At 40.6% G+C, this 8,089-nt stretch overlaps 1 long non-coding RNA gene across 1 annotated transcript; it reads right to left on the bottom strand.

Annotated features, from left to right (window-relative positions):
- Nucleotides 1-4,927: 4,927 nt before the first annotated feature.
- LOC137138271 (uncharacterized) lies at nt 4,928-7,715 on the bottom strand. Its single transcript, XR_010915920.1, has 3 exons — nt 7,470-7,715; nt 5,618-6,348; nt 4,928-5,000 (listed from the first exon to the last, which is right to left on the bottom strand). It is a non-coding gene; the product is annotated as an uncharacterized lncRNA (long non-coding RNA).
- Between the last annotated feature and the right edge of the window lie 374 nt (nt 7,716-8,089).

Raw genomic sequence — 8,089 nt, 5'->3', positions numbered from 1 at the left:
ATTGTTCTTTGTGAACACGCAGTAGTTCTGTTTAGCTGTACTGATGTTACAAGATGATCAAGAAAGCGGAACCAGTCTGGGTATTTCATGCTTTGGTCCATCAGGACAACTGTCACTGTCAAACAAAGGAAACTCTGAGTATAATCACGAATCAGTAATTCATTGTTTTGTTCAACCTGTTGTAAGATTCCCAGAAGAACAGTTTGTTAATGTCGAAATGAAAGCAAAGCTTTACAGAGCTTGTCTTCAATACTTCAATAACTAATATTTACGACTTACTGCAACCATAATTACAATGAGTTCCAGGGTCAATAATTAAGTTCTCCTGATGAAAATACTTTCTGTACTTTTCGACAGTTAATTGTTGAAGGTATGAAGCCGACAAAATGTTTTGCTTTATGCTACAATGAGCATGTTTTTCACGTCCTTAAAACTGCGCTTACTGTGAAGAGGTGCAGTCAAAGAACCTCTTTTAATTCTATATGTTCTGTGTGGAAAGTAATGATCTGAGTGTAGCACGTCTTAGTACTGGACAGACAACCGTCATACAAACAAAAACAATGTGCCAATATTATTAATATTTAAAATCAACCATAAAAGAAAGCAAAGCGTATGAGCAATACTACACACCCCTATGGTTCAGCAGCAATACGTGTGGGATTAGAAACACTTTAGAAACTTGGCAACAATGACATCAAGTGACCACATTAGAAACCAGCAGGAGATATGGAAATAAGCTCAAAAACATCTAACACACTGTTCACAATTGAACTTGACATCTACTATAAGTAATATGCCTACAATGGAGAAGTATCTCATACAACCCCACTACCACCAACCTGAGTCTGATCAGGGGCCTTTTTAGTGCAAAGGAAGGGTTTTGAAGGACAGCATTTCAAAATGAAAACAGATGCTAAAATAACATTCAGGGACTCTGATTGGCACCGTACTGCTTCTTTTACCAAAATGTTAAACAATTAAGCATTTTGAAAGCAATAAGGTAGAAACAACTCTTACTTCTGAGTTCAACGTGGATTTATAATCAACAATTCTGGAGCTGAGGACACCATCAAACCAACACATTTAACAACCACCATGAATAAAACACTGGAAAATGTCAATATATTGAGCGGAAGTAGGCTTAGATGAAAGTCAGAACAATGCACCACCACTTGTTTATTCAATAAGATAAGACAGTTATAGCACTTTTAAGATATGAGAAAATGTTTGATTACTTAATCATTAAAAAATCTAATCACTTCTTAATTATCACCACAGTGTGGTTTTAGCTGATCTTGATTTAAAATATTAAAACTAGGAAATTTTAACACCTAAGAGCAGCAGTTGTTGGAGCAGCAGCAGCAGCAGTTGTTGCATCATTAATTTGTTGAGGAACCAGCAGTTGTAGTTGAGGAAGGGCTTGTGTTGCAGACAAAGGTTGTTGTTGTTGGTGGTGCTGCTGTTGTTGTTTGGGGAACAAAGTGGTTAATGATTCCGAATGGTGACACCTCCAGGAATGAATGAGTCCTGCCCCCTGGATATACCTACCTTAAAAAAGCCCCCACCACTGGTCGCATTGGGGGTCTAATCATAATCCACCATAAAGATTTGAAACTGTCATGCCTCCCTCCTCTGTGTAAACATCCACTCTCTAGTTTCATACTTATTATTTACCAGCCACCAAAGCAACACCCAGGTTTCATCAGAGAAATGTGTGAACTCCTTTCAACTTTCTGCACATCATCACCCAACGTGTTGATACTCGGAGACCTGAACATCCATGTGGACGCACCTTCTAACCATTCTGCTGCTGAGTTCTTAGAACTGCTGGACTGCTTAAACCTGAAGCAGAAAGTTGAGGTCCCCACTCATAGGGCCACAACCTCGACTTAGTCATTACTGACTAAGTAATGACCCCATTTCTAACCGCCAAGTATACGACCTGGGTGTCTCGGACCACAAAATCATTTCAATGGACTTCCCTTCATATACATCATTTTCCAACCCACAATGTGAAAAACCTAAATGTCTCTGATTTAAATGCTGACATCAAAAATCTCTCCATTGTCCTAAAATTTCCCTCAGTGTCTGAACTGGTGGGCTACTATAACAACAGCCTCCAGAATATCCTTGAGGCCCCTGCTACCTTGAGCGTCTCTTTGTTTCAACCAACTTAACTGTCCATAACCTGAAGTTATGGCAAACTGTCGTCCAATGTTCCATTCCTATCAAAGGTCTTAGAAAAAGCTGTCTCAGTCCAGCTCCAGTATCACCTCAAAAGACACAATCTGTTTGAAAAATTTCAATCTGGCTTCCGCCCCTCCCACAGCACAGAGACAGCCCTGGTCAGGGTCACCAACGACCCCCTAATGGCTGCTGACCAGAGCTTCCCATCTCTCCTCATTCTTCTGGATCTCACTGCCGCTTTTGATACAGTTGACCACAAAATTCTCCTTCATCGTCTGCAGCATATTGTTGGATTTTCTGGCACTGCTTTGGGGTGGTTTGGTTCCTATCTCACAAATAGAGTATGAGTATGTGGCCATAGGGGATGCCAAATCTCAGTCACCTGTGGGGAGCCACAGGGGTTGGTTCGACCGACCCTTTTCAACGTCTATATGCTCCCACTGGGCCACGTCATTGGCAAGCATGGAATCTCCTTCCACTGCTATGCTGATGATACTCAGCTGTACGTGAGACTGAGCCCGACCCCACCGACACTTCCATCAACTCTCACCTGTTGCCTGGAGGACATCAAGGCGTGGATGACAGAGAACTTCCTTCAGCTGAACAGCATAAAAACCAAAGCCCTTCTAGTTGGTACCACCCACCAGCTTCATTCCTCCCCCATTAACTGTATCTCTTTTTGTGGTCGCACCATTACCCTCTTCAACTCTGTTAACAACCTGGGGGGTTAAGTTTGACCCTCACCTGTCATTTGAAACACATGTCCAACACCTCTGCAAAATTGCATTTTTTCATCTCAGAAACAGCCAAACTCCGCCCCTCCCTCTCCCTCTGCGACGCTGAAAGGCTGGTCCAGGCCTTTGTCTCCTCCAGGCTGGACTACTGCAATGCTCTTCTCATTGGGATCTCTGGCAGGAGCCTTCAAAAGCTCCAATATGTTCAAAACAATGCTACCAGGATCCTTATGAGGGTGCGAAATATGAGCACATCACTGCTGTTCTCCAGACACTTCACTAACTCCCCATCCACCTTTGCATTGAATTCAAACTCTGTCTACTTACCCACCAGAGCATCCATGGAAATGCCCCACAGTATCTTAATGAACTCCTCACATTGCAATCTACAACAAGACACCTTCGTTCTACCAACACTTATCACCTCTACCCCTCCACAACAGACTCCACTCAATGGGGGATCGAGCCTTCTCAGCAGCTGCTTCACGGCTCTGGAACACTCTACCTGAACCTGAGGGCACCACAGACTGTGGACTGTTTCAAAAAACAGTTAAAGACTTTTTTGTTTAGTAAAGCATTTTAAAGTGATCATTATCTTTTTTATATATTATTTTATGTTTTTTATGTTTCTATGCTTTACATGTTTTTATGTTTTATTCTTGCTTATAATCTGCTTGTGTAGCACTTTGAGATTTGTAAACAAACGTAAAGTGCTTTATAAATAAAATGAATTATTATTATTATTATTAAAAATGAGGTGGGGAAGGTGCCTGTTGTTAGAGATGTACGAATGATTTGTGTAATAGCTGGGATTAGTGTCTGTGCAACTGCATTAAGGAGAGTGGAGGGGATGGGATGCAGAGGACAGGTGGCAGGATGGTTAGAGAGGACGAGGGTGGATGAGTCGTCCTTGGTAAGAGTTGGAAATGAGGAGAGTGATGCACAGTTTGAATAAGTTAGCAGGATGAAATCAGCAAGGTTGACTGATGACTGACATAAAGCAGGAGAAAAAAGAGGTCGAGGTGGAAGTGGTTTAGGTGAAAGTGCACGTTTGGGGGGAGGGGCTATCTGTGAGGAGGAAAATAGAATTAGTATTAGGAAGTGAAAAGACAGAGGAATTGGGATAAAGATAAAACTAAGTTGTCCTACGATGTCCCTGCTTGGTGCAGGTAAACTTCAGGTCTTTACAAATTTAGGGCTGAAGACAAGGGACCAATCTTCCACTGACACTCAGGCCAAACTGTCCCCTCATTGAAACCAAACTAATTTATGAGCCTTTGTTAGTCAAAGGTGAGAATGCTCTGTGATTACTAAGCTGCTACCACCACCAGCAGACTAATGTTTCTACATGAACAGCTGCTGGTAACCTGCCATATGCACTTTCAATCTGTTTATGTTCAACATTTTTTGGTGTGTGTTATATTTAGCTTGAAGATCTGAAGCAGTTTAGTGTTCTGTATTCTCAGAAATACATATGTAGATTGATAACTCAGTTATTTCCTAAAATATTTCGTCACTGTGGTTTTTATCTAATTTAAGTAGTGGATTTATGTGACACTACTTTCAGAAACATCAACCAACCAATGATTCAAACTGTATATAGCACTTTTTGTTCAGGCTAGTGCAATATGAAGTGCTTTACAGCTCAGTGGGTATCAGGCACACAGCAGGTATGGATGCTACTGTATCTGGGCCTGAGTCCTGAAGAATAACCTTTTTGTACGTCTCCAACAGTGTAAAGAGAAAAAAAATAATGTGAAAACTACAAACTTTCTGTCTTGTCAGAAAATGATCAGAGAAAATAATCAAACTTAGAAATGTAAAGTAACAACATCACTTACAGTAGAGGCAGTGGGTTGATGTCCAACATGAACCTGAAAAAAATGGTTGATATGAAAATGTCATTGTAGACTTTATCTTCCAACAGACTCGGTCAAAGTTGTAGTTCCAGTACAGACGTGAGGACTGGACAAGACTCACTGAGCAGTTCACTTTTCATACCTGTTCTATTCCTCAACAGCTGCACAAGTCCAACCAGAAACAGAACCAGGACAACCACAAAAGCCAGAACTGTTACGCCTGTGATATAGATAGAAGAAGTTAAATTCACATACAGACTGAAGGAGAAAACCTGATTTTAAATGTAAAGGCTACAGACCAGATACATAGAACTTTTCAAAAGGAGAAAATAATTATCAACTCATTTCACATTTGTGTTGAAAACAGCAAATGTTCAAAGAAGCATTTGCAGTAATGAATCGAAACTAAGGTCGAAGATCAGTGATACTATAAAAAGGCAGCGCATTGCATTTACCAAAGAAGAAAACTTTCTGGAGGCCTCGTGGTTCACTGTGTCACTCTGTATCTTTGTATCAGCAAGATGTGCAGGTGAGATGGAACAGCAGTGACCACACGAGGAAGAACATAACCAGAGTGATGCTGAATGTAGTGCTTCAAATGACAAATGTGTCATTAGCTATAGCAGAGACAGGATCACATTCTTTAATTCCTATCAATAATTTAAGTATCAGATCAAGAACAGTCTGGATCAGGAAATCCTACTGACTGCTGCTTCATCCATCAGCATGTATTAGTTCATTAGGTACTAAAGCTGTCAGATACAGAGCTGTTCTCTTTACACACCTGACACCTGAACAACACAGATTCATTATGGATGATCGATGGCTTTGACTCACCCAGAAATTTAAAAGTAGATTGAATCGTCATGTTGTCTGGACTGAAGTGAAACCCGTCAGCACTGATCCTGGGTCTGACTGGCTCTTCCTCTTTCACACTTCACTAAGGTTTTGTCCTCTACAGGATTTGGACTATTCTCTTCTGAAATCTGCAGGACTCTCCAAAGATGAGATGGACAGTGACAGTTTGAAAACCAGATCCAAACTAATCTAGAGGTTGGACTGTGTTTAGTTGTAGTTGTCATCAGATGGGAGGAGTCAGAATTAAATTTAGCTTCACACTGAGGGGAAATGGGTGTAAGAGAAAAGCTTTTTTTTAAATAACACTATGTCAAAATATATCATTTCTCAGCATCTACAGCTCTTGGTTGTGTGATCTTACTACTTATACTGTCAAACACTGATGATCTTAGACAGTTATTACATCTACGTATGTGAGTGTGATTGAAAACAGCTTCATATTTGTTTTAACACTTTTAAAACCTTTAACAATATTTATTGCACTCACTTTATGTCACCTTATGGTGTTGTAGTTGTCAAAGCTCTCTCTCTGTCTGTACCCACCTGGGTTCCTGGGTTTGGTTCTTCTGCTTGACCTGTTGGACTTGGTTATACTGTGCAGCTCACACACCAGGTGTGTGAGAAGCGCTCAGTACTCACTTCCTAGGGGATTGTTCTCCCCCGTTGTGTTTGTTTTTCACTGATTTGGTCCAGAGTTGCTGATTGTTTCACTGTTAACAGAAATGTAGAAATGTGCAGGAAGTTCAGTTTTAGCTTCAGTTTGATCAGCAGCTGTTGATGTGTTCTAATGTTCACTCTGTACAACTCACTCATAGGAACAATCAGTCCATACAGAAAGAGCACTAAAGGTCAGAGGTCAGCTCACCTGCAGCAGGCAGCACAGTCAGGCGTAGAAAAGAACCCTGAGCCTGGTCTTGTTGGAGGTTTACTTCTTTACAGAGTTTTTCCTGTCCACTGTTGCCAGGTGCTGTTTAAGGGGCATTTATTGGATCTGTTCTGTGAATCTGTAAGGTCTCACCTTGCTTACCTGGGATTCTTTATTATTATGTAACTGTTTATTTTACTACTGTATTATATTTTACTGCACTGTTGGAGAAGATCACCCACAGTTTATGGGCAATGACAATAAAGCCTATTCTATCTATTCTATTTGAATTTTGTTGTAAATTGGGGGTAAATGGTAAAGAAATGGCCACTTAAATGGTGCTTTTATCCAAAGCACTTTACAATGTTGATTCCATTTATCCATACACACCGATGGTGGTGGCCACCATGCAAGGTGCTCACCTGACCCACCCTGGTGCTAAATCAACTGTGAAGCACCACAGTGCTTTTTTTCTACATTCACCCATCCTCTGTACATCCTCTCTACATCCTCTGTACATCCTCTCTACATCCTCTGTACATCCTCTACATCCTCTGTACATCCTCTGTACATCCTCTGTACATCCTCTGTACATCCTTTGTACACTATGACAAGGGCATTTTTCAAAACTTAAAGAGCAACTTCCCAATTTTCAACTTGCTTTCTAAGGCTTTAGTTTAGAATGTAAATATTAACTTCACTCTGACTTTTCTATATTAAAATATTTCTGTTTCTAGCTGAGAACTCCTCCAAATGACATCACCCAGAGGACATCTTTTTATAATAAGGAGTTCAAGTGATGTCATCTGGAGGAATTTTTCAGCTACAAGTAGAGATATTTTGATGTGGGGAATTCAAAGAGAAGTTTAATGGCATTTATGTACATGTACTACCCAAACTAGCTGTGCTGACCCCTGAAGGGAAAGCTGAAAGCCGTTGATCTTTGACCTCCATTGCTCCACTTACCACTATCTTGCTTTTTTCTCCTCTTCTTCCTTTTTCGCTCCCAGAATTATAACTCGTCTTCCTTTTCCTCAGCTGGTCGTCCTTGTTCTTGTTGCAAGCTTTGCACACAGCCAGGGCTGTACAGAGTTTAACTTTGGTCAGCCCTTGGGGGCCCCCTACTGGTCTGGGACCCAACCAGTTGCTTGCCTTCCCTGCTGACATGGAGCCCCTCTGAATACATTCACAGTATTAGTATTAGTACACCAGTTGACCAGTCTGTGTGATCAGTTAAAATGATCAGGTTTGTTTGCTGATTTTTAGTAAAATAAATAGGGAAACCAAAAACACAAAATGACCCATTTTTCTTTTTTAAATTTCATGTTTGTTGCTTTGGGATGACATATGTCTTCAGTGTTCAGCATAATTTGACCTAATAAATACTTGCAGCCAATGGCGCCTGAATATAGTATCAAGTTCTAGTTCAGATTATTATTATTAGCCAACCACTAGCAATAATTAGCCTCATTTAATCTGTCAAATGCACAAGAAACTGGTTACGTTCAGAGATACTTGCAGTAAAGTTGTATCTGTCCACAACAGGGCTGGTTGCATTTAGCACACCAGTATTTACTAAAGAAGTG

The sequence above is a fragment of the Channa argus genome, chromosome 12 (genome assembly GCF_033026475.1).
Source record: "Channa argus isolate prfri chromosome 12, Channa argus male v1.0, whole genome shotgun sequence".
Classification (NCBI taxonomy): Eukaryota; Metazoa; Chordata; class Actinopteri; order Anabantiformes; family Channidae; genus Channa; species Channa argus.
The sequence above is the reverse complement of the archived record's forward strand: the minus strand, read 5'-3'. Positions and strand labels throughout refer to the sequence as shown.